The 24,147-nt window shown below is 30.7% G+C and overlaps 1 protein-coding gene across 1 annotated transcript in view; it reads right to left on the bottom strand.

The window, feature by feature from the left end:
• LOC129002267 (lachesin-like) overlaps window positions 1-24,147 on the bottom strand; it is a 182,307-nt gene that overhangs the window by 48,129 nt on the left and 110,031 nt on the right. Inside the window, exon 4 of the mRNA XM_054429945.1 lies at window positions 19,367-19,398. The gene's annotated coding sequence lies outside the window, so the exon portion shown is untranslated. The remainder of the gene's footprint in view (window positions 1-19,366; window positions 19,399-24,147) is intronic.

Raw genomic sequence — 24,147 nt, 5'->3', positions numbered from 1 at the left:
AATTCTGGCTACTTGGGAACCCAAGCCATTTGACATACAATAAATCACCTTTTCTCCTAATTACCTTTTCTACTAAATACATGTCTTTATATTTGGTCTTTAACAACTCCTCTGTATAGAAGCCTCCTCTGATTATATTACCATTTTCATCTTTCAAGATATAAGTCACAGGCTTTGTATTCTTAACTTCTGATATTGTAAATAGTTCCCCTGTCCAATTTGGGGTATATCCTTTACTAAAAACATGTTTATACTTGGAAATTCTCACGCTATCACCTACCTTATATCTTGGCTTTTTAACTTGCACTACTTTAGAAGTCCTTTCATGCAACCTCTCATGCACATATTTACTGTTCTTAATATTCACTTGGTTAGGCTTCATTCCTATAGATCTATGCACTTTATTATTATATTTTCGAATTAACTTTGGAAGTAAATCCAACCATTTATAACTCCCCTGAGCACTAAATTCTCTATATAACCAATTCTTTAAAGTTCTCTGAAACCTCTCCACAATTGCAGCCTTAGTTGTAGAAAATGTGTGATAGTGATTAATATTTAATTTTTTCATTAGTTTGCTAAAATATTGATTAAAAAATTCTTTTCCATTGTCGGATTGAATGTTTTTAACCCCTTTGGTAGAATGGTTTTAATGGCTTCTGTAACCACCAACCCTGTCTTATTCTTTAGTGGAGCAGCATAAGCTTTTTTAGAAAATGTATCTATTAAAGTTAAAATATATTTATTGCCAGAATTCTCTCTAGCATAGTTTTGCATATCAATTAAATCTATTTGTACAGTTTCGTTTATACCCAATACTTTAAAAGACCTTCTAATGAAATTCTTTCTTGCAGGCTTATGAAGTTCGTATGCAATTTCATTCATTTTTTATAACATCATCCTTTCCTGTAACTCTAAATACATCACCATTAGCCCCAATCAATAGATTATCTTCCATTCTTTTAAATACATAGTTTTCTGGTATATATGGTCTATTATCTATATACTTAAATCCACTCAAAGATGTGGGGTCAGCAACTAATAAATCAGGATTATATTCCATCAAATTAAAAATTTTTTCTCCATATACAAATTTTGATCCATCGTAATGCATAGCTTGTGACATTAGACAAATATCATCCGAATGTTCCCCCTCTGGTAGATTTCTTATAAATTGTTTTTTGGCATCCCAACAATGTAGTTTTTTATTATAAGTTATAGTCTGTTCTTTTGTAACACAGTCATTGTCATCAATGGCTGGTTTAACACGTACTAACCTTTTATTATTAAAATTCCAATAGCCTACTTCCATTTTTGGAACTTGTGAAACATTCACAGCATCTTTACTATCTGTACCTTCCATCAAATTGCTAAGTTTCTGTTTCTTAGCATTCCAAACACCATTCTCTGATTCTAAAAATTCATAATTATTATCATCTTGTATAAATTTACCATCTTCTTTTCGTATTAAAGTCTGTTGTAAAGTGGGCACATCATCTAAACTTTTACCCTTTTCTACATTAGTAATTTTCCGTTTCTTAGCATTCCAAACACCATTCTCTGATTCTAAAAATTCATAATTATTATTGTCTTGTACAAATGTACCACCATCTGTTCGTATTAAAGTCTGTTGTAAAGTGGGCACATCATCTAAACTTTCACCCTTTTCCACATTAGTAATTTTCTGTTTTTTAGCATTCCACTTTTTATTCTTAGATTCTAAAAACTCATATTTAGTTTTACCTTGTAAAAAGACATCACCTTTTCTAGTTAATGTCTGTCCCAAAGTTGATACATCATCTACAAACTCCCCATATTTAACATTACCAATTTTACGGTTTAAACAATTCCAACTATCATCTTGTAAATTTAAAGTAGGTTCACTACTCATGGTTGCCGCCCTGAATTCTGCAGGCTTATTATATGGATTATATAAACGATAAAATTTATCTATAAACATATTTTTATTTAATAAATAATTCCACTTTCTCTCAATTCCTCAATAATAGAATCTATTTCATTATCCACTCCTGAGTTACCGGCTTGGCGACTTAGCCAAAGAAGTCTTAACCTATCTACAAGCTCATTAGGATCATCCCAATAAATATAGTCTATTTTATTACCAGTCACTTGTCTCAAACCTTCACCAACAGATTTAAATAGAGGTTTAATTATATTAAGATATTTTGTATGTCTATTACTTTAAATTGGTGCACCATCTTTGTAACTCTTTAAATGTCCATTTGTAGCTTCCAAAATCTCTTTATAATTTTGCAAATCAGCCTGAGTATAGTTCTCAGGTTCTTTTAACGTTAACAATTCCCATAAACCTTTTGTCCCCTTGTAGGTTTTATTTGCAACTGTAACATCATCATTGGCAATATCAACTTCCTTATTTCCAATAAAAAATTTATTTGCTTCTCGTCTAATACCATATGTAGTGTCTGTCATACTACTTTTACTGAGGTAATTTCCTAAATAGTCCGATGCTAAAAGACCAAAATCTAATTTCTGTGGGGTGGATGGTTGTAATGGTTGTAATGGTTGTTGTTGTTGATATCTTGGTATCATTGATATTCTAGATGGAGTCATTGGGAGTATCTCCATTCGAGGCCTCTCTGATGTGATTTTCTTTAATTCTTGTAATGGCTCTATTAAAGGTTGGAATGTTTGGAACCTCTCTTCAGCCTCTAGAAACTTGCCACGTTTTAAAGCTCTATATTTTTCTCGTATTTGATTTGCAGAGTCAACCAATTCTTGTTGAATGTTTTTCATCTTTTATTTACATTTTATTTATCTCATTTGACAAAGGATTGTACTCAAACACTTTATCATGTATTATCAAACAATATGCAGATGTATTTGCTGGTACATTTTCTGCAGTTTCAATCTCTAATTTAATATCAACGATTCCTTCCTTCACTGTTTCGTTCTGTCTAGAACAGTCTATTACGATTAGTGGATATTTCTTCATAAACTCAGCCCTACTAATCATAGGATCTGGGATAGTATTATAGTAAGTCTCTCTAAACCTCATAAACATCTCATAAGCTTTAGAGACATCTCCATTTTCAAAGTCGAGATTTAAATCACTATAAGGATAATATTCAGAGTTTAGAAATACTTTGAGATTTTTTAATTTACAGTGATCAAATTCATCAGTTCTTTTTCGTGCACTATTATCCCTAGCTGTTTGGAAACCAAATATAATATACCTAGGCTTCTCCAAACTTGAAGATGTCTTTACTGACCATGTATGTCTTGTGGTATTAGGATATGATGGAAGTTCATGCAGCTCTAAACTTCTAAATGCAATTTGCAAATTTTTATTTTGCAATAACATCTTTTGTAATTGTAACTTCTCCCCATCTGATGGTATCACATGTGGCATAACCCATTGAATTGAGTTAAGTGTAATTTTAGGAATCAAATCAGCAGTGCCACTGACTGGAGCACTAGCGGTTGTTAATATACAATTCAAATCATTTTTGGATCTTTTCAACACCAATTCTTGTTTGACATTTACTAATACCTTATTAAAATCCTCAAATACACCCATTAACAACTCTAATGGTAAACATGTACTAAACTTGCCACCTTTATGGAACTCTTTTAAATTCGTGTCAGAATCAAATGCTACATTTGACAATTTAGTAGTTTTATTGTAAGAGCTCAATATTTTCATAAGACTAGAAATTCCTGGGTTTCTTACAATGTCTATTTCTTTACCTGCGACTTCGTATCTAATTTCATCAAATAAGAACGCAAATGCATTATTTATAAAATGACCTTTATCATGATTTTCAATTTCTCCCTTAATATACAGATAACTCCTACATGGGAGAGTTAGCAAATCTTGATTATTAATACATATTCGAATTTCATCAGAATTATTTATTGCTAAAGTGTTGTGGGGAACATAGGAGTGATTTGTAATTTTAACCACACTATCGTCGAATTGGGATTTCCCTGTAACGTCTAGAAAATCTTCCATTTTTATTAATAGAAAATTTTAACTTTAGTCCTATTGACTTTAGGAACCTAGCATTTTGTACACTTATAGATAAATTCTTATAAATTCTCATATCTTTTTTATATGACAAGTAATTGTAGTTTCTTCTCCGTTAAAGTCAATTGCCTTGTCATGCTGATCGGCAAATGTAATACTGACAACATCTAAACTTCTCTTATTTACAGGAAAATATATAATATTTCTTGGAACTTCAATAATTTTGTAGCCAGGAGGAGCTTCTGGATAAAAGCTATGTATGGTGTGTGATTTGTTGCCATTTAAATAGGACCCGTTTGCAATATTACATTTTACTCTAATCACATTTACATTATTAATGTTTATTTTATTTGTAGATTCAAACTGAACACTAGGAGTAGAAACACCTTTAAATCCCAATAAAACAGACCCTAAACATGGTTTTGTAAAATCAAACACGTGGCTAGAAAGTAGTGTAGCTTTCATAGTTTTATTATTAGCTGTAAGGAAAAAGTCTGGGACTTGCTTTTGAATTTCCTTTGCAAGCTCAACCACCTCATATGTTCCTTCAGAAATTTCTATTGTAACTGGAGCATTGTGGTCATAATAGAAAACATCATCACCTTCACTAATGGTTATTTTTTTGCCTTTAAGTTGATTTAATTTTGGAATAAGCCCTTTGAATAAAAGTTTGGATTTAGTATTAATTAATGCTTCTCCATTTTTATCTATTATAACTTTAAGTTTGCCATTTAATAACTGGTTTAAATCATCAACTGAGATATCTCCTTTTGGTAATGTTATTTTCTCTACTTTGTAATATGTTAAAGTATTTAGAGGTTTTTTCACATTAAATATAGAATTATAACTTTGAAAATCTACTAATCCAATTACATAATCATCATTTAATTCTATGGGAGGAAAGAACACTGACTTTAGCTCTGGCTCTGTACCCGAAAATGTTATAGTAAATGAATCCATTTTTATAAAGAAATATTTTTTATGAATGATAAACATAAAATTCCACAAATAGAACTATTTAAATCTTGTATTTGATCGGTTGTATAGAATATTTTATATCCCTCAAAATATTTAATTACTTCTTTTGGAGGTTGGATTCCAAATGGGTCAAAATAAATTACAATATCTTTATTTTTACGATATGCTGTCCAATGTGTGCCAGATGAACTGTCTAAATTAACTATTCCGCACTCTTTTACTCTTGGTGTTAGAGTTTTTTAGCTCGCTTTTTAGGTACACCCCTCTGAAGTGAGGCACGTCTTTTGCGGCCTCTAACAGCTGGTAGTTGTCCATCTTTTTTATTAAATTTTAATCCCATTCCCATTTTTGCTTTTGCCTTCATCAAATTTGTCACTGCATAAGCAGCAGCTTTTTCAGCAAGACTTGCATCATTGGCTGTAACTCTAGTCCAAGCTAAGTCTGCTAATCTCATGTCTGCTTTGTTCCGAGCAGCGGTATCGGGATTATTCATGTAGAATATGTCATGCTCTTTACAATAAGAGTCTAGTTTATTTTTTGGAGGTACATTTTTAGCTAGATTCTCACGTATATTCGTTCCAGGTCCACAGTATCGATATGATGGTATGTGAAGTGGGAATGGAAGGTTATTTATAAGAGTATTCAATAACCCTCGACCCCTGTATGGCTTTAGGAATAAACCTTTGCCCTTTTTACATGTTTTCTTATTAACATTTTTTACCATTTTTATTATATAAAAAATGTCTTTTATTCAACAGAAACACAAATTTAAAATAGTACATACTAAGGAAAATATACCAAAGAAGTTGGGTCTATTTCCTACCAATATTCGATGTGTTATTTGTGGTCCAAGCGGAAGTGGGAAGACGGTTGTAATTTATAACTTAATTGTAAGAAAGGAAGGATTAAAATTTACAAACTTATATTTAATATCTAAATCTTTAGAACAAGAAAAAATATAAAAAAAATAATTGAAATATTTAGTTTGTGTGATGAAGTGAAATTACACACGTTTACTGACTGTGAAATCACACCAAATGATGTAAAATCACAGTCAGTTGTTGTATTTGATGACATAAATAGTCCAAATATTACACAATTTTTCTCAATGGGTCGACATAAAAATATTAACTGTTTTTACTTGTGTCAATCTTACAGCAAAGTACACAAACATTTACGTGATAATGTAAATTTCCTAATATTATTTAAACAAGATGATTTAAATTTAAAACATGTATATCACAATCATGTTGGTAATGACTTTTCATTTGACCAATTTAAAAATCTCTGTCATCAATGTTGGGATAAAACTAAATACGGCTTTCTCGTAATAGACAAAGAAAGGCCAAAGAATAATGGCAAATATAGATTTATGTTTGACCAATTCTATCAAGAGGATGGTAAGGGTAAATAAATGAAAGATTTTTTTTAACATTTGTATTTATTATATATCTACACATTTTGAACATCAATTTTATAATGACCAAACGCAAGAGTATTGATGCCATCTTCTAGAATAAACCTCTTGTCATCGTCAAAGGATAGTACTTTTTCATTCATGGTTAAGGTTTGAAGATGATGATTTATAGATTTAATTCTTGTCACATTCTCATAGTAATCTTGCCCAGTTGCAAGACAGTTCAAATAATGTTGATGTCTGAGGAGATGTTTAACAGTGGCACCATCAGCTCCTTTAGCTTTCTTCACCTCTAAAGCTTGCTTGTCTTCTTCATATAACCATTTTAGAGGAATGTAAGAATATAACTTTGGTCTTAAACCACAATATTCATACATAATATGACCACCTAATTCATCTTTAAACTTTCCAGTGACTTTTTTATTTTTATCAGAGTATAAGAAATGGTCTTTACTATATCCAGAGGTATCAAAATAGTGTAAGTCACATTCTATTTCCTTGTAAAAGTCCTCTGTAACTATAGCATACATTAATGAATCTGTATCTGTCATTAGAAATCTTTTATTCTTAAATTTTGACATATAATTATAGTGGAAATCATACATTATTACTTTACTGATATCCAAAATGGTCATTCCTAAATATATTGGTTTATTAAACTTTACAACTAATTTATTTAAATGTATAGCATGTAAATTGTTATCAAACTTTTTGCTACAGTCAAACCTTGGATTAGTGACATATTTTGTTAATAGTGACTCATCCTTGAGATATATATCACGAAACTTGCGTTGATTCATGATTGTTCGACCAAAGAGACTATTATTTAACAATTTATAAAAGTCTTTTTCGAAATCAGTTTTAGCACATTTGCGTTTTTCAATATTAAAATTAATATAGGGCGCAAGCCATTTAGACTGTCTAAATTTTAAAATTCTATGGTATTTTGTAACAATCAAACCCAATTCCTCATATTTTTGTAATGCTTTATAATGTAAAATATATTTAGTTTTGTCATTTAAATTTGGCATTAATTTGCCATTCATTTTCTCTGGTGCTAATGGATAGTCATTATGTAAATCATGTAAGCTTTTATCATATTTTAAATCAACTTCTAAAATGTATCCAACCTCATCATTTTGATTATATTTGTAGTCTATCTCATTCGACCAACAAAGTCCATCCATAGGTAGCGGCTCGCACATCGCTGTTGAGTATAGCGAGTTACAATCTAAATATATTAAATAGACACTCTCTTGATTGGGATCATAGTGTTCACCCATATATCTATTATTTGCTTTAGCGTAACGTGTAGAAATCATACTAACCCCTCCTCTGATCGCACTTTCTATGAACAAATGCATGTCAATATCTTTGAATAATTGTAATTTTATTCCTGTCATTCTAAGACAGGCCTCCCATGTAAGTCCAGGAAGTGAATACATATGTACAGGGTCAAGTTTGTAATCTTTTAAACACAGGTCTCTAAATGTCTCAAACACATCAGCCAGTAGCAATACATCTGTTTTAAGATATAAATCATGATATTCTTGTAAATTATTTATATTAAAATGGGTCCATACATTTTTAGCATGTTCATATTCATTGGGAGAGATATGTTCTTTAGTTATAGAACTGTAAAATGTTTCAATTGGGGGTAGAGACTCTGCGAACTTATCTGGTCCCGTCATATATTCATAGGGATATACACCTTTACGTTGTAGTAGTGGATTTTGTATGAATCTAAATGTGTTCAAATTGGAAGCCAATTTATATAATGGAAGGGACAGAAAGTTGTATGAATCTAAAAATACTAAATCATCAACAGAGAATGATATATATTTTTCCATATCTTTAGCTATACAATTTAATTTACGTTTATTAAACTTTCCCAAATGTTGCATTATTATGTGACCATCATAATTTTTCAAGTTATGGAAGAATACTGGTATTTTCTTTGTTACTTTATAGTTTAAATTACAATCATTGTGGGCAGCTCCACGGTATTGGCCAGAGGAATGGCAATGATCTCTCACCCTATCAAAATATAGGGGCTTTTCACAAATGTGACAATGTGTTGAGTTTTGGAAAGATACCTCTTGCTCAGGGGTCATTTGAAGAGGAATATACAGGGTGATTGATATAAGTGTGCCAGCCGTATTATTCGCAAACTATAAGAGATATCAAAAAAAGTTAAATGGTAAGTGCCTTGGATTTTTTATTTAAAAAATTGTAGTCAAGTCAAAAAAATTATTTTAGCCGCCATTTTTCCAATATGGCTGCCAACTTTGATTTTTTTTATGGAACACCCTGTATTTTATGATGTATTCTGGTAGAAAATGTGATTTTAAGACGATTTTATTCTTGTGATTTTTTTCATAAACCTACCCGTTTCAAAGATAATAATGGTTAAAGTTTTGAAATTTTTGCATTAGAAAGAGTTTCGATACAGGCCTAAGCAAGCATGCCAGCTGTTTTATTCGAAAACCATTCAAAATTTCACAACTTAAACCATTATTATCTTTGAAACGGTTAGGTTTATGAAAAAAATTACAAGAATAAAATCCTCTTAAAATTACATTTTCTACCAGAATACATCATAAAATACAGGGTGTTCCATAAGAAAAATCAAAGTTGGCGGCCATATTGGAAAAATGGCGGCTAAAATAATTTTTTCGACTTTACTACAATTTTTTAAATAAAAAGTCCAAGGCACTTACCATTTAACTTTTTTTGATATCTCTTATGGTTTTCGAATAAAACGGCTGGCACACTTATATCAATCACCCTGTATATTGCCATTTGATTTTTAATATAATCATAAGCCTGAAATAATCTTTCAAAAAACACATCCATAACATTTGTGCCACTGTACAACTCTTCAGAAATAATTTTTGAATCTTTTACTACGACAAATGCAAATCCCGATGGAATATGTATATTAGAGTTTATAAAGCATTCAAAATCTGCATAAATTACATATGGGGCTTTAAGTTGATATTTATAATTTTTAAATTGTAATGTATCTTGTTTAGACATTTCCACTCGTTGAGCATCAAAGCTTTTACAATATGTTACATGACGTTCTAATATATCATTAGTGTAAAAATGTTGTAAACACAACTTGCAAAAATGCTGCTTATGGCCATGTTTTGTAGAGTGGAACATTAACCTATCAAAAACACGAATTAAACAATAATGTGATTTACGACCTTCTTGTAATAATAATAAATCTATGTGAGTATTACTATTTAGTTTAGTCGTTCTTAATGGATATATACAATTCTGGTCTTCAACTCCAAATACATTAACACTTATATTATTCTGTGTTTCAAATTGATCAATATCAGATATTTTCACAGGATACTTTATGTTTGTCATATTCAACTGATTTTCATAGGGTGTATAGTTTGAGACCCTTTCAGCATTGTTTGCATTCCTTGGGTATAAAGCTGCTAAAATCGACCAAAGAAAGCATCTATTGTCAGAATTCTTTATATTTAGAACTGCATGTTTTGATTGAATACTTTTTGGCGTGGGAATATATGACTTTGGAGTTAGGGGCTTATACTTGTAAACATGCAACTGCCAATATTTAGTATGGTCATATATCCATCCACTGCCTTGGGCTTGATATTTGTGTATGGAAGCATCAATCTTTAAAAGTGCATTTTCAATTTGAGGCTTTAAATCTCTCTTCTCAATAGTTAAGGTAGTAAGACTTCTAAAATCTGCTATACATTCTTTTTCATTAACTAATTTTCCATTTTGATCCATTGAATATTTTATAAATTTAATTCTCCTTACTAAAGTCCATTTTATCGGCAGAGGACAAGACTTGAGAGTATTTTCAAGTTCAGCTCTAATTGATTCACCAACAAATTTAATCATCGTGTATGGACATTTGTTGCAAGAATTTACATGTCTTCTAAAATGTCCAACAATATTTTTCTTACAAAAACTACAACTCTTGTGACTTTGTAATATATGTGATTTTAGAGCAATGTTACTATCACAGATTAAATTACAAACTTTACATACATTCATTTGATGAATTACCTTGTAGTGGCGAATCAGGTTACTTTTGGTGGAGAGCGACACAGAGCAGTGTTGACAGGTGGGCCTCATTTTTATATATAACAAAAAAAATTTGTGCCACTTCTATTTATAGACTTTTCGAACATTTTAAAAATTTTCAGCTAGAAATTAAAAATTACTTCAACAGATCCAAGACTAGCAAGGAGCAAGCCCAAGGGAGTGACGTTTTCACCACGTCACCACTAGAGGACAAGAGGACAAAAACGGGGAGGGGGGGGGAGTTGGCCCAAAAACCTCGATGCGGAAAAAACGGCAGCGACAAACTATACTACTATACATATACACATACATGGGTCAATAAATGTTTTTTTTTATTTTTGCTTAATATCGAATATATTTATGGGGAATAACTAAGAAATAAGGTTTGACAATTTTTATAGGGATTTGTAGGCAAAGATCAGGATTTTAGATTTGGTGGCCAAAAATAATCCCCATAAGAATAACATGGGAAAAACGTGTCTAAAGTGAGGTAAAACCGGCAGTTCTCCACTACTAACATATTATTTGGAATATGGTTAAGCTTTTTATGTACTTTTATTTTAACATCAAAGATTGCATTTCAACATATGTTATGAACTTGAATACCAGATGTTTATTTAATGGTTTAAAAACCTTTGGCAAGTTAGCAGGTCTATTACATATAAAATAAAATGTTGCTAGAATATTTATTTTATGAACTTTTAGGGACTTGCGAAATCACAATAGTCAGTGGAAATAAAACAAATCAGTGAGAGTGGACAAATGGTGCTTTTGTGTGACGTAATTAAGAACAAGACGACTTGACACCGGAAACGGAAACATTTCAACAACTGTCTTCCGAAGAACGGGAAACATTTCTTTGACAGATATAAAGTCATTGTTAATTTGCTTAATTCAATTGGCTTTAACTTATTCTACATGAATTGAATACTGTACCTATCATTTATATAAAAGTAATATTAATTTAATGCAATTCTTACATTCAAAGATATGATAAGTAAAAATAGATAAAAAAACTGAATGCGTCTATGGTTGTCTTATTACGATATTTAATTTTATTACAAAATATATATGTACTAGAGGTCGTCCAGTGTTTGAAAACTCGACCAAAACGATGTAATGTACAGACTTCTTTATTTGACCACGCTATAAAATGAGTGATTGGAATTTGTTTTAATATTCTGTTAAAATTTCGCTGTCATTCCTTAAAGCAACCCATAAGGCCCATGTTATTTTTTTACTTTAAATTCTGTTTTTTGTTAATTTTTTATTATTTTTTTTTTAGAAATTCTTCACATCTACAGGAAAATATCTTTCTTACAGTATGCGTAGATTTTCCCTGCGATGCAAACGAGCCGAGAAACAAGGTTTTTTAAGAATCGTGTTTGATTATTAAAATATGGAATATCTCAGCTATTGTTATTATTTTAATTGTATTTAAAATGTATAAATTTTTCCATCCATATTTTTCTTGTTCCATACAAAACAATAAATTAATATGTGTAACAGTGATTAATATTTAGTGTATTGAAACTTAAGTTTATAAACACTCAACATCTTTTTTCTAAAGCAAACACAGTTAAAGAGCATAAATGAACTCGCAACTCTGCTGACGACGTTTTAAGGATGTGGAAGTAAATAGAAAGGACGAGTTTACATAGCGTAAAGAATTTTTCTTTTGCACATTAACAACCTTAATTAGTAAAACCCTGATTCTTATTGGTGAAAAAATAACTATTTAACCTAAATTAAATAGGTATAGAGTTTTAAAACATTTATATCCTTAATATAATAAAGGTGTCTGGTAACATTCCTTTTTTCGTGTGCTACTTAACCAATTCGTACGATGGAGGTGTCGTTTTAAAGCTGATACTCTGAGGGACGAATAGCAAAGTAAAGGTAATTTCCTTTAAAGCTTCACCCCCTAGCGGTTGATCTATTTTAGGAGTTGACTTACAAAGATCTAGTACTGCGGCCCAATTTCTTAATAACGTTTTAAATATGAATTGTAATTTGATATGACCCTTTATTTGAATAACCACAATGAGATTATAAACATATCTATTTTAAACAAAAGAATCCTTTGAAAGCTAAAACTGTATTATAGTGGATTTGTTTTGACTCAGAAAAACAGTTTTAAACACTTTAAATGCCCAATTTACGCAATTATCCATTATGCTTACTTTAGTATATGCATCACAAAACATTCTTTTGTTTGAGACTCAACAACCTAGTGTTTGGCGGTGACAGGAATGTCATCTGTTCAAGGAAACAAAGGAAATGAGTTGTCTCCAAGGGAGCTGTAAATTGCACTCGCTTGTAACGGTTTACTTTAGCAAAATATTTAGTTAGAGATTGTATAATATTATCACCGTGTACGGTAATCCCTCAGAATAACTTCCAAATAACCTAAAAGATACAATTAAATAATTGAGGTGTCCTCACCTTATCTAAACTGTTGTCCGACATTACTTTTATGCAATTCGTTTAAGATCATTAAAGGGGAAAAAATCAGCAATACTTTTTACGGGCAATTCAAACATTTTGTTGAAACACAAGCTATGTAAAGATCACAGGCATTCCTGGATAACACATTGCCCAATGTATCACTCAATGGTGTGCGTTTGCAGAATTCCGATGATATTGCACTGTTTGTCGTTGTAACGTCCGCATGTTATATTGTATAACGAGTTGCATTTAATGCAGGAATTGCGAGAAAACTTCTTGTATGCATCGTTGCGTTAAGTTAAGAAATAACGATTTATTATATATAACGAGTGCAAAAATGCCACAGTTTGAATTTCTCATACAGGAAATAATACAGGAAACACCCCCACCGCAGCTAACCTGCAGACTAATCAAATTTCCATTCATACTACTGGATTTCTACTAAATTGTCACCTCATAATTGTCAGATTTATTTATTTTTTAAATGATATTAATTTTAAGAAGTACGTAGGTTTGCTGCTACAGAGAAGGCACGAATTATGTTCAAGTAATATTTAATTATTTATATCTGATCAAAAACATACGAGAGATGTCTGAAAATTGCAAACATTACTACTGGAAACACATTGCTCAACTCTAACAGAACAATAACATAAAACGTCCACATTCCAATTAAACAACCGGAGTTACACATATGATGAAATCCCATCGTTTCAGAAATATTTCTCTTTCCGATAATTTATGCTTTGACAATTAACCTGAGCCTAGTAGTATTAGCTCTGTATGTTAAAATAATATGTATTGTACTCAAGTATTCTAGCACGTTATATTTATATAGTAAGGAAAATGGCAACTTTATTTTAGCGAAATATACAATGTTGGACGATAGTAAGTACATAAAAATGATGATTTAATATTTATATCATTCTGAACTAATTCTTCCGCAGCTAATTATTTTCACATAGGGAATAAAAGTATTTCATTAGACCTTAACACATGCATCGTGGACAACCATTTGACGAAAATTTCCTTGTTGTTCAATGTTTCGTTACAAAACCCCCAAAAGGAAGGGAATACGTTTTTTTTTGCGCAGCGTTTTTATCCACGGATTCAGCAAGGCCGTTAAGAAAATGGCTACTGCCTGACATTGAGTTGTTCCTAACGTTAATCTTTGCTTTCTTTCTAGTAAGGTTTTTTTGCAGTGATTTGTGCCTTGCAAAAGGGTTTTTGTAATGAAACACTAACCTGATGTTCGTAGCAGATTTTATGCATCGAGGGTAGTTTAGCACTAAAATCATTTATCATACAAAGACATCAAAAAGCACCAGTCACGTTGATTCATAGTTGGAATACAATGTATTCTCAATAACAACTATTACAAAAATACTTTTTTACATCAATGAAGTTGCCATTTAAAAGTAATTTATAATTACCTAAAGAATAATTCAATAGCCCTTTTTCTCCAACAATCTTATTAAAATTAATAAGAAAACTGTACAGCAATAAAATCAATAACTTCTACTGGTACTTAGGACTATATAATTTATATAATTAGTTTTATATATATATTAAAGGAGAGTGTCCATAACCTTAATGTTGTGATTTAAAATATATTCACTTTAAATTAAAAACTGAAATAAAAACACCGAAAAAACCTAGTTGAAATAATTGTTTGAACAAGTAAACGACGGAGTTATAGGTTGAAGGATATAAGACAAACTGTTTTATTGGTCCCTAGGTACATATAAAAGGCTCCTAAAAATAACGTGTTAGAGGCTGTCTCAAATTTCTCCACTTTTATTTCCACGTAAACGTCAAAACATAAAGTTTTATATTTTAAATACGGTACAAGATTGACAAATTCATGAGGACGCTAACCATGTAAATTAAATATGCCAACTTAGTAGTTAAAATGTTTCAAAATATTGTTGCACGAAAATGAAGATCTTTTGACACAAATATTGTAAATTTAGTGCTTGCCTGATAGTCAAAAGGTCACCGGTTCGATCCTGAGTAAAGTATACCCAGCTGTTCTTGACTATTGGGCATTTAATAAATTGTCCTGGCTAACTAAATACCTAGTCTTAGTCAATAAGTGTATCCAACACCATTATACACTCATCCTTCTCTCAGATTTGGGTTAAAAACACAAACCTAGGTAAACAAGCATAAAATTAACAACATTAAAATTGAAAAAAAAGCTTAACAATTTCGAGTTCATAAACTATACAAATTTTGCAAAACAAAGCACCTAAAACAACTCGTTCAGTAAATAAAGCTTTAACAGGAAACACCGTTACAACATTGTTTATAAGGACACTGTAAAATAACCATATCAAGTTCCATGTGAATTATCAAAGTTAACAGCTGGTTGTGTTTGTTCTGCCAACAGATGTTCCAACATGTCAGTGATGTTGTCTTTATGATGTTTACAATACCCGCATTGGTCAGACAATGTAGACACTAACTGATATGACTCTAACTTTTGGCAAAACTTGTGTGACCATAGCGATAGTTTTGACGGGGCGCTTTTCAGTTATAGTATAAATAAGTTTATAATATATTGAAGTAAGATGCTAACTTAAATGTTACTATATCGCCAATAAACTTGATTATATAGATTTTATGGATCTAGTAAAAAAAAAATTGTAAACATAACCCTGCAGTAAATGTGTTTTTTGAAAATAAAAGAAATCAAGTCCATACAATGCTTCATTATTTAACCTATTAACCTATTAACCTATTAACGAGGCACTGAAATAAAACACCAAAGAAAATATCTAAACTAATTACAATGTGAGGGAATACTAGAAATGTGTTTGGGACAATCTATATAATTAATACGCTACATGAAACTTTGTCGGTTGAACTCCTCTGCCATTTCTTAACCGATTTTTTTCGTTGGCGTCTCATTGGAAAGAGCGTGTCGTGTAGATTTGCAAACTGGCCTTACATTTTTGAAAAAGTCCCTTGGGCTCTGCCCCAGTGGCTTTGAAAGTTTCCATGTTATCCTTATGAAGAACATAATTGTTTACATTTTGATCAGCTGTATACTTTAATTGCTGTTATTTATTTATTTACTATTTGAGTTTGTGTAAACATAACCCCCAAGATGGATCGTGTTAGTATGGTTGTATCTTAAATTTGTGTGTTTATCGTTGTTTTGTGTCTATATGACGGATCGTGTTAGCACGATTGTAACTTAAATTTGTGCATTTATCGTTGTTTTGTGTAGCTATAATTTTGTTTATTTTTTGTTTTTTCTTTTAAATGCCTTCGACGTGACGACAACGAAACATAGACAGGAGGCGTAATCGTGATAACGACCGCAGCTACAGAACAGTGGTGCGTAATAGCATAGATAAAAGGATATGGTGATGGGCTTAAATCATCACAGTCAGCCCCTGACCCTGGACAATCTCAACTATTAGGTTACAAATGCGCCCTAAATCCCAAAACGACATTTCGTTCTCAATTGGCCCTCTATCAATGACCTGTGGTGCCTGTACAGCGAGGCATTTTGAGAAGGAGAAAACCGGAGGTTTATCAATAACGATGATAAACATGGTCTGAGTTACACACCGGTAATCTTTTGAGTTTACTCTTTTAAACTCATTGTAAATATCTGTTATTCGTTTTGAAATAACTCCTGTAATACATTGCAATTGCTCGAATTCGAGCAACATGTACACTAGTTTGAATTGAAATGAATTTAAATACCTTGCAGCTATTTCTTTAATTTCCCTACATAGTATTGAAAACACACTTGAATCTGTAATAATATATTTCATTTTTTTAATTTGATTAAATACACTAAAACGGGTTTTATCTTCAACAATATATTTTTCATTAGTTTACCTAATATTTATTTCTAACTGTTTAATTGATTTTAATGTTAGTAAATTTACAATTGGTAAAAAAACAATTTAATAAAATAGTCCTAGTTAGGTATTTAATCCAAATGTATAAAATTACCATTTTCAAATCATTTAATGCTAATATGATTTAGTTGTGTTAATTTAATTATTTTTACTGTATGTCAACTTGATGATTTATATTATTATGAAATTACAAAATTAATTACTAGATGTAAAATAGCAGTGCTCTTGCTCCGCACCTACGAGTTCACAGACAGGCCAAATAAATCCAGTACCTATGTTGCCTTTAAATATTGAAGGCGTTGCATATCCATACTGGTCTGTGTTAAGCCTAACTTGGAATGTTCGTACCATTAACGCTAGAATGTCTTAACAAAGTAAATTTAATTACATGTGCATACCGTCAACTAAAAGACTTAAGTAAATGAAAAACTCTTTAAAGTGCCTGAAAATACAGGACTGTCATATAAATGTTTGATGTTGAAACAGTTAACAAAATGAGTTAACTTCTAATTGAACCATATTAAAATATACAGCCAACCTTGAAAATCTAAATACACGTGGATTCCGTGGGTTGTCAATTTAAATATGTCATTTAAGAATAAACTAACTTTATACTAAATAATTTATAAGTGTAAATCCATTACAGAGAACTGAATATTACGTGTCAACAAAGGATATAATAACAATATGTGTTTCCAGTGAGGTATAAGATTATTTAATAAAAAAATACGGTTATTTCTAAAAGTTTTATTTTGAGATTCCCATTATCCCAGCTTCTTAGCTTGTAAAGTATTTAGACATTCCAAATGTTCTACCTATAACTTGGTATAAGATTTTTGCTGTTCTTGTTACAAAATGTCCATGTATTTTCTATGTATTATCGTTTTAACATCCTTAAAATTTAAAACTATTTTCATCACATGTATTTTCTTTAACGTGTATTTGTATCAAGTACCCGTCAAAAATCGCAGAGTGATGTATAAAAATACAAAATGGGGGAGGGCAACTAGAAAGTCAATGAAAGTTGGATAGGTATAAGGTGGTGATATTGACAGATGTTATCCACTAGACAGAGAGGAAATGAGCTGCTGAAGAGACAAATGTCGACTCAGGGATATAAACAAACTCTGCTACTCATGTTCCATTGTCAACCTACCCTATATATACTACTTCTCACTACCATCTTACAAAACAAGCTATTTACTTTCACCTCCAATACATAGTGTATGAGGAAAGATTTCTTTTTATAAACATTAGTTTAAGATACACACTAGAAGTATACACTTATACATTAAAAGTTGAGATTTGTGTGGAAATCTTAGTTTTGGGCACTTCTGACCCAAAAAGAAGTTTTCGAATTGATCCATGTATGTTTGTGTTTGTGTATGTATGTGTTTGTATAAGTATGTGTTAGTGTATGTATGTGTACAGAGTTACAGACAACATTTGGGTTTCTGATTTAGATCAAATATGGTATCTGAGTACTAATCCATAATATCTCGTATAATAACTAAATTTTTTTGTAATGTACATTTTTGAATGTGATTTTTTCATAAAAACCCATAGGATAACGAAGAACGGGATATTCAGAGCAACGGCTCGTACAATTTTGTTTCAAATATAGTATGTTATGGTCCCTGGTCCCTTTAACTCTCAAAGATTGTTCAGCCCCAAATTATGTAAATATCACGATTCAAAAGTTCTTTATTTTCAATTATTGTTCTTTTCCCGATGAAATATCATAGTCACTCCCTCCGCTTACAAATGATAAGAGTTGTTGACAAGCCAAACGAGTTAAAGTATGTGCCTGATTGCTGATATCGTTAAATATTTAATCGGTTACATGTACAACATAGTTTTCAGTTTATTTATTTTTAATTCTTTGTAAAAACCTTGAAACCTTTTGATATACTAAGTTTCCAAAGTAATCAAGAATAAACATCCATGGTATTAACGAGATTTGTAAAAAAATAAATAAATTTATTTTCGTTAATTGCAACTTTTAGTAGTTATAGATATTTACAAATGTATTTACTACAAAAGTTTTCCTAATTCTATCATTAGGGGTAACTGTCATTTCCATGCGCCCAAATAGTGTTGTGCTTAGTTTAAAATATTTTCGCAAGTAAAATCAATCTTCAAAGTCTTTGGGAACAAAACAATAAATCCCACCTGCTAACTCAATTTTGAAGTTAATTTCTCTTTTGTTTACTCGACATAACATTGTGCAACCTTTTAATTTATACTTTTTCTTGTATATTTAGTTTCAGTGTATGATATTTGGTTTAAACATATTCCACAATTTTAAAACTCTATTTTATATTGGGTATATCAAAATAAGGAGGTTTTGTTAAGCCGAATTATTTGTGGGATAGTTTCAATGCAGTAAAATCAAATAATAAAAAATAACAGTTTTTATTATGCTATACAAAAACATTACTGTACACCTCCAGGTGACAAACAGTCTTAAATTATAAATAAACAACGTTTTACAAATTATTATAATAATACTATATTACTTTTGAAATGTTTTGAAAGTGTTTAATTTTACTGTACCTTATTGAAGATTGTGGCTGTTCTTTTTTCACCTGAAAAAAAATGATTTATTAATATTCGTGAATAGTTCTGGAAAAAATCTTAAATCGTTTTAGTGTTTATTTTGAGTTCAAGATAAGGAGTATGTGGCCAAAATATATTATTGAAGTGTGTTGCATATATTAATGTTGTATTGACATTCGTGAGTATATGAATGCAAGACAAATTGTTTATTCTAATTATTAACTATTTACAAACTCAATAATCATGTTAAAGGCTCTTAAAAGAATGTCGGGCCTAGAAAAAATAAAACGCTTTGTAAAATTGTAATTTTTAGATCGCATTTCAGTAACATTCAACAAATGCAAATTTTTATCAAAGCAATAACAACATAATGGCAACTGAGAGAGAAAATGCGAGGTTTCATGTTGAAAAACTACCTCGTCAGTTGCCATCAATTACAAGAACGGTATTTGTGGAACGTTAGCTTTAAATCCATTCTAAATAATATTTATGTTTTCAATTTCTTGTAAGCTTAGCTTACAATTTTGAAAATGCCACTCTTAATCTAGATAATGTGTTAGATTTTTCAAAAATTTTGCTATTTATTTCTTTATCTGTTACCACAAGAAAAGCTGTCAGGCTAGACACTTACAATATAAAATTCATATTAAAGAAAACATAATTAATCTTATACCTAATTTTGTAAAATTACATCATGGAGAATCTTTTAGTTTTTGAGTCAAAGGAATTTAGTGGTTTTACAATTTTATCAAACATTCCTAAGTTAAACCATTTTAAAGGATCTAAGAACTTGCCCACTCTGTTTGTAGTTTATTTACAGTTCGGTATGCCTTATGTAGATTTTGTGAATTTGGAATAAGACCGTAGAAATTGTGTTCACTGTTAATAAAACAATCCTAATTATAAAGCGCACATGTATTTGTAAATGGCTTGCTCAATATGATCAATGTTAGTTTATTTTCAATGTGAAACAATATAAAGTTATATTTAAGTTTACACTCTTATCGTGGTTTAACCATAATAGCACAAGCACCATTATTAAGGGGAATATTATTATTGACACAGGCTCGTTCAAAATGTTTACCCTGTATCGAAGTAAAATAATTATTCGTGATTGAGTATATACGAAAAATGTGTTTTTTTTAACTTAGCAGATAAGACAACGTGGTGTTTATGAATAAATAAACAAGTTACAACTTTTCAGCTTTATAAGTTAAGTAAATATTAATAAATGGAAAAATAGTATCACACTGTACGTCTGTATATACAAATGTTTGAATTTAATTTGAGTTTTTACATACAATTTGCATTTATTTCTTTTGCAAGGGAGTTGTTGACACGCTCATAGACAAAGCTAATTTGTATATAGAATCTGAATCAAACTAACAATCATTATATTTGAAGATAACATTACAACTCGTCCCTGAGAATGTCCACTATGAAAGAATACAACGGACAGTGAGGAGAAAACAATCAGTGTGAGTGGACAAACCAGTGGCTTTGTGTGACGTAATTAATGACAGCGAGAGTTGACACCGGATACGGAAACACCTCAACAACTCTCACGTTAGAGGAAATGGAAACACTTCTTTAAACTAACTGTTGCTGTTGGTATCATTCATTTACGTGTTTATTAACTTATTTCGATGCTAGTTTTATAACACGAGATTAATTTAAACATCAATTTTTTTACATAGGTAATAAAAAAGCGCTTATGTTTAAAGTGTTGATATTTTACACCTCATTTGTATAACTTCATTGGTGCTTTATATGCAAAAAAAGTTTACTTAATATTTTTCTCATTATTTTAGTTTTTGAGATTACTAATTCAATGGTTGGTGAAAACAAAACTGTAGCCCTCTTACCTATTAACGTTTACACTCTTTAAAATTTTTATATTTAAATTAACGTTTAAATTTTGTAGTTTATAATACATTAAATGTTCAAAATAATGTCGAACAAAACTGAAATGATTTCTACCAACAATAACTGTCCAAATTGTAAATCTTAATGTTATATAAAGTCTGTCACATAAGGCAAATCAGGATTGAACTTAACTCTCAATGTATTATAGAACACGTTGTTGAAAAAGTAGGTTTATTTTTATACGTTTTTATTAAAAATATTTAATGATATGTGTATTTTCTATTCGTGTAAAAATCCTTTTGTATGGTAAAATATCAAAGTATTACACAACAACAGAATATCATGAACCAAATAGAGTTAAAGACCATAAATAAACTCGGAATTCTGCAGATGACAGTATCAAGAACGCGGAAGGTAATGTGAAGAACTTATTTAAAAATAGTTTGAATAAATATTTTTTTTACAAACCTGTTTTTATTATTGACTACCGTGATCTAAGAAAACTAATGATTATCACATCCAACGATCCAATATAATACAGGTTGTTTTATTACTAAACGCAAGCCGAAAAATTACATGTACAAAGAATCTATAACTTAGGAGAGAACGAGCTCATACGTTGGTATTCCTGCTTCCTTCACTTCATTAGCGATCAGCTGTTATGCATTGTTGCATTTTTGTTTACACGGTTGAGTGTTATTGGGAATTTATTTGGAATATGGCTTCACTTGTTGGTTAGGTCTAAAATGGAACCTATGTATAAGATTGATTTGTGCCCAATCATAAAAACTATTGTATAATTCATTTTACATCTTATAGCCTGTATCACAGACTATAGACCAATTATTAATGGTCTATTGTCTGTGCATGTATTTAATTATTAGGTTCTGGAATCTTAACTGTAAACTTATTTGAAAACCATACCATAAACGAATGGTTTGATTGTAATGTATTCTTCTAAAATAAATGATCGTGGATTCTGTGTAACTCCTATGTTGAGTCTTATTTATAATATATATTTTTAATAACACCTAACCATACGAAAAAGTTTGAAAAAAATGCAAATCAGGTGAAAGGCTAGAGTAAATCTGCTACATTTAAGAACATTTTTTCTACATTAGCAGTGATATTCTTTCTTTATAATTTGTGTTGCGTTTTATAAAACATGGACCACACGGTTATCCCAGATAATTGTATGCAGTAGTTGGTCCTTGCTTAATAAGCAGACAAAATTTGTTGGTAGTAAATTAACCAAAGTTATCTTACTTTATTTTACAATATGTGTAATTTGAGTTTAGCTTAATTAGGTACTTTATGCTCTGGGCAATCTTATTAAATAACTGAAGTTGTTCATGGTAAAACTATTACATATCAGTTGTTCATAATACAATTACAAAGGTTATCCCATAGATCGATATCATACATGATTCCGCCTCAAGTCACCCATAGGAAAAATTCACCGATTAAAACGCAAATATATATATATATGTAGGCTAAATATCATATACAGGGTGAGTTTTAATTGTCCCCCCCCCCAACTTTTTTCTACATTTTTTCAAATATCAATCCCAGACCACTTCCAAACATTGTTGGGTAGTAAGTACTTCATTTTGACAAGGTGGCCATTTCCGGCTGCCATCTTGGATCCGCCATATTGGATGCAAATTTTTTTTTCAAATGTAAAGGTGGGGTTGTGACCCATTATTTCGAACTAAATTTTTACCCTGATTACAATGCCGCAAACCATTTAAAAAAATCTTGATTCATTCTAAAGTTATGAGGGGCTTTTTAAAACTTTATTTTTAGCCCATTTTAACATTGTGCATTTACAAACTAAGACCATAATCTCAAAATAGTGCTAGATAAAGATAAGTATACACTACCAGTAATTGTCGACCTATTTTCACTTGGTTATGACTGATGTATTTTTTTCGGCCGCCATCTTGGATCCGCCATTTTGAAATGTGATACATTATTTTAAATATGAAGGGGGCGTTGTGACCCATCATTTCGAACTACTTTTTTAAGCTGAACTTAATTCCATGATCCGTTTTTCATTTTCATTTTTTGATTTTGAAATATTGACATTTTTAACAAAAAAATTTCAATATTTCATAAATAAAACTTGATAACAAAAAATAGATTGCGGCATTGTCTTCAGCTTAAAAAAGTAGTTCGAAATGATGGGTCACAACACCCCCTTCATATTTAAAATAATTTATCACATTTCAAAATGGCGGATCCAAGATGGCGGCCGAAAAAAATACATCAGTCATAACCAAGTGAAAATAGGTCGACAATTACTGGTAGTGTATACTTATCTTTATCTAGCACTATTTTGAGATTATGGTCTTAGTTTGTAAATGCACAATGTTAAAATGGGCTAAAAATAAAGTTTTAAAAAGCCCTCATAACTTTAGAATGAATCAAGATTTTTTTAAACGGTTTACGGCATTGTAATCAGGGTAAAAATTTAGTTCGAAATAATGGGTCACAACCCCACCTTTACATTTGAAAAAAAAATTTTGCATCCAATATGGCGGATCCAAGATGGCGGCCGGAAATGGCCACCTTGTCAAAATGAAGTACTTACTACCCAACAATGTTTGGAAGTGGTCTGGGATTGATATTTGAAAAAATGTAGAAAAAAGTTGGGGGGGGGGACAATTAAAACTCACCCTGTATATATATATATAGTACGCAAATTAAAATATACTTACAATGCTACGATTCAACTTTGATTGTATTTCTCTTAAATTTACATTAAATGAACAAATATTTTTAAATACTTCAACTTTATTTTTGTTTTACCTCATCGAAGTGGCTATCATTCTCTCTTTATTAAAATTGTATGTTTGCTTGCATCGCATTATGTTTCAATATTAAAAGATGTCTAAAATACACCTGTAAAA

The sequence above is a fragment of the Macrosteles quadrilineatus genome, unplaced genomic scaffold (genome assembly GCF_028750875.1).
Source record: "Macrosteles quadrilineatus isolate MER2022 unplaced genomic scaffold, UCM_ALF_1.0 Scaffold_9__3_contigs__length_116548681, whole genome shotgun sequence".
Taxonomy (NCBI): Eukaryota; Metazoa; Arthropoda; class Insecta; order Hemiptera; family Cicadellidae; genus Macrosteles; species Macrosteles quadrilineatus.
Note: the sequence above shows the minus strand (reverse complement) of the source record. Positions and strands in the feature narration are given on the sequence as shown.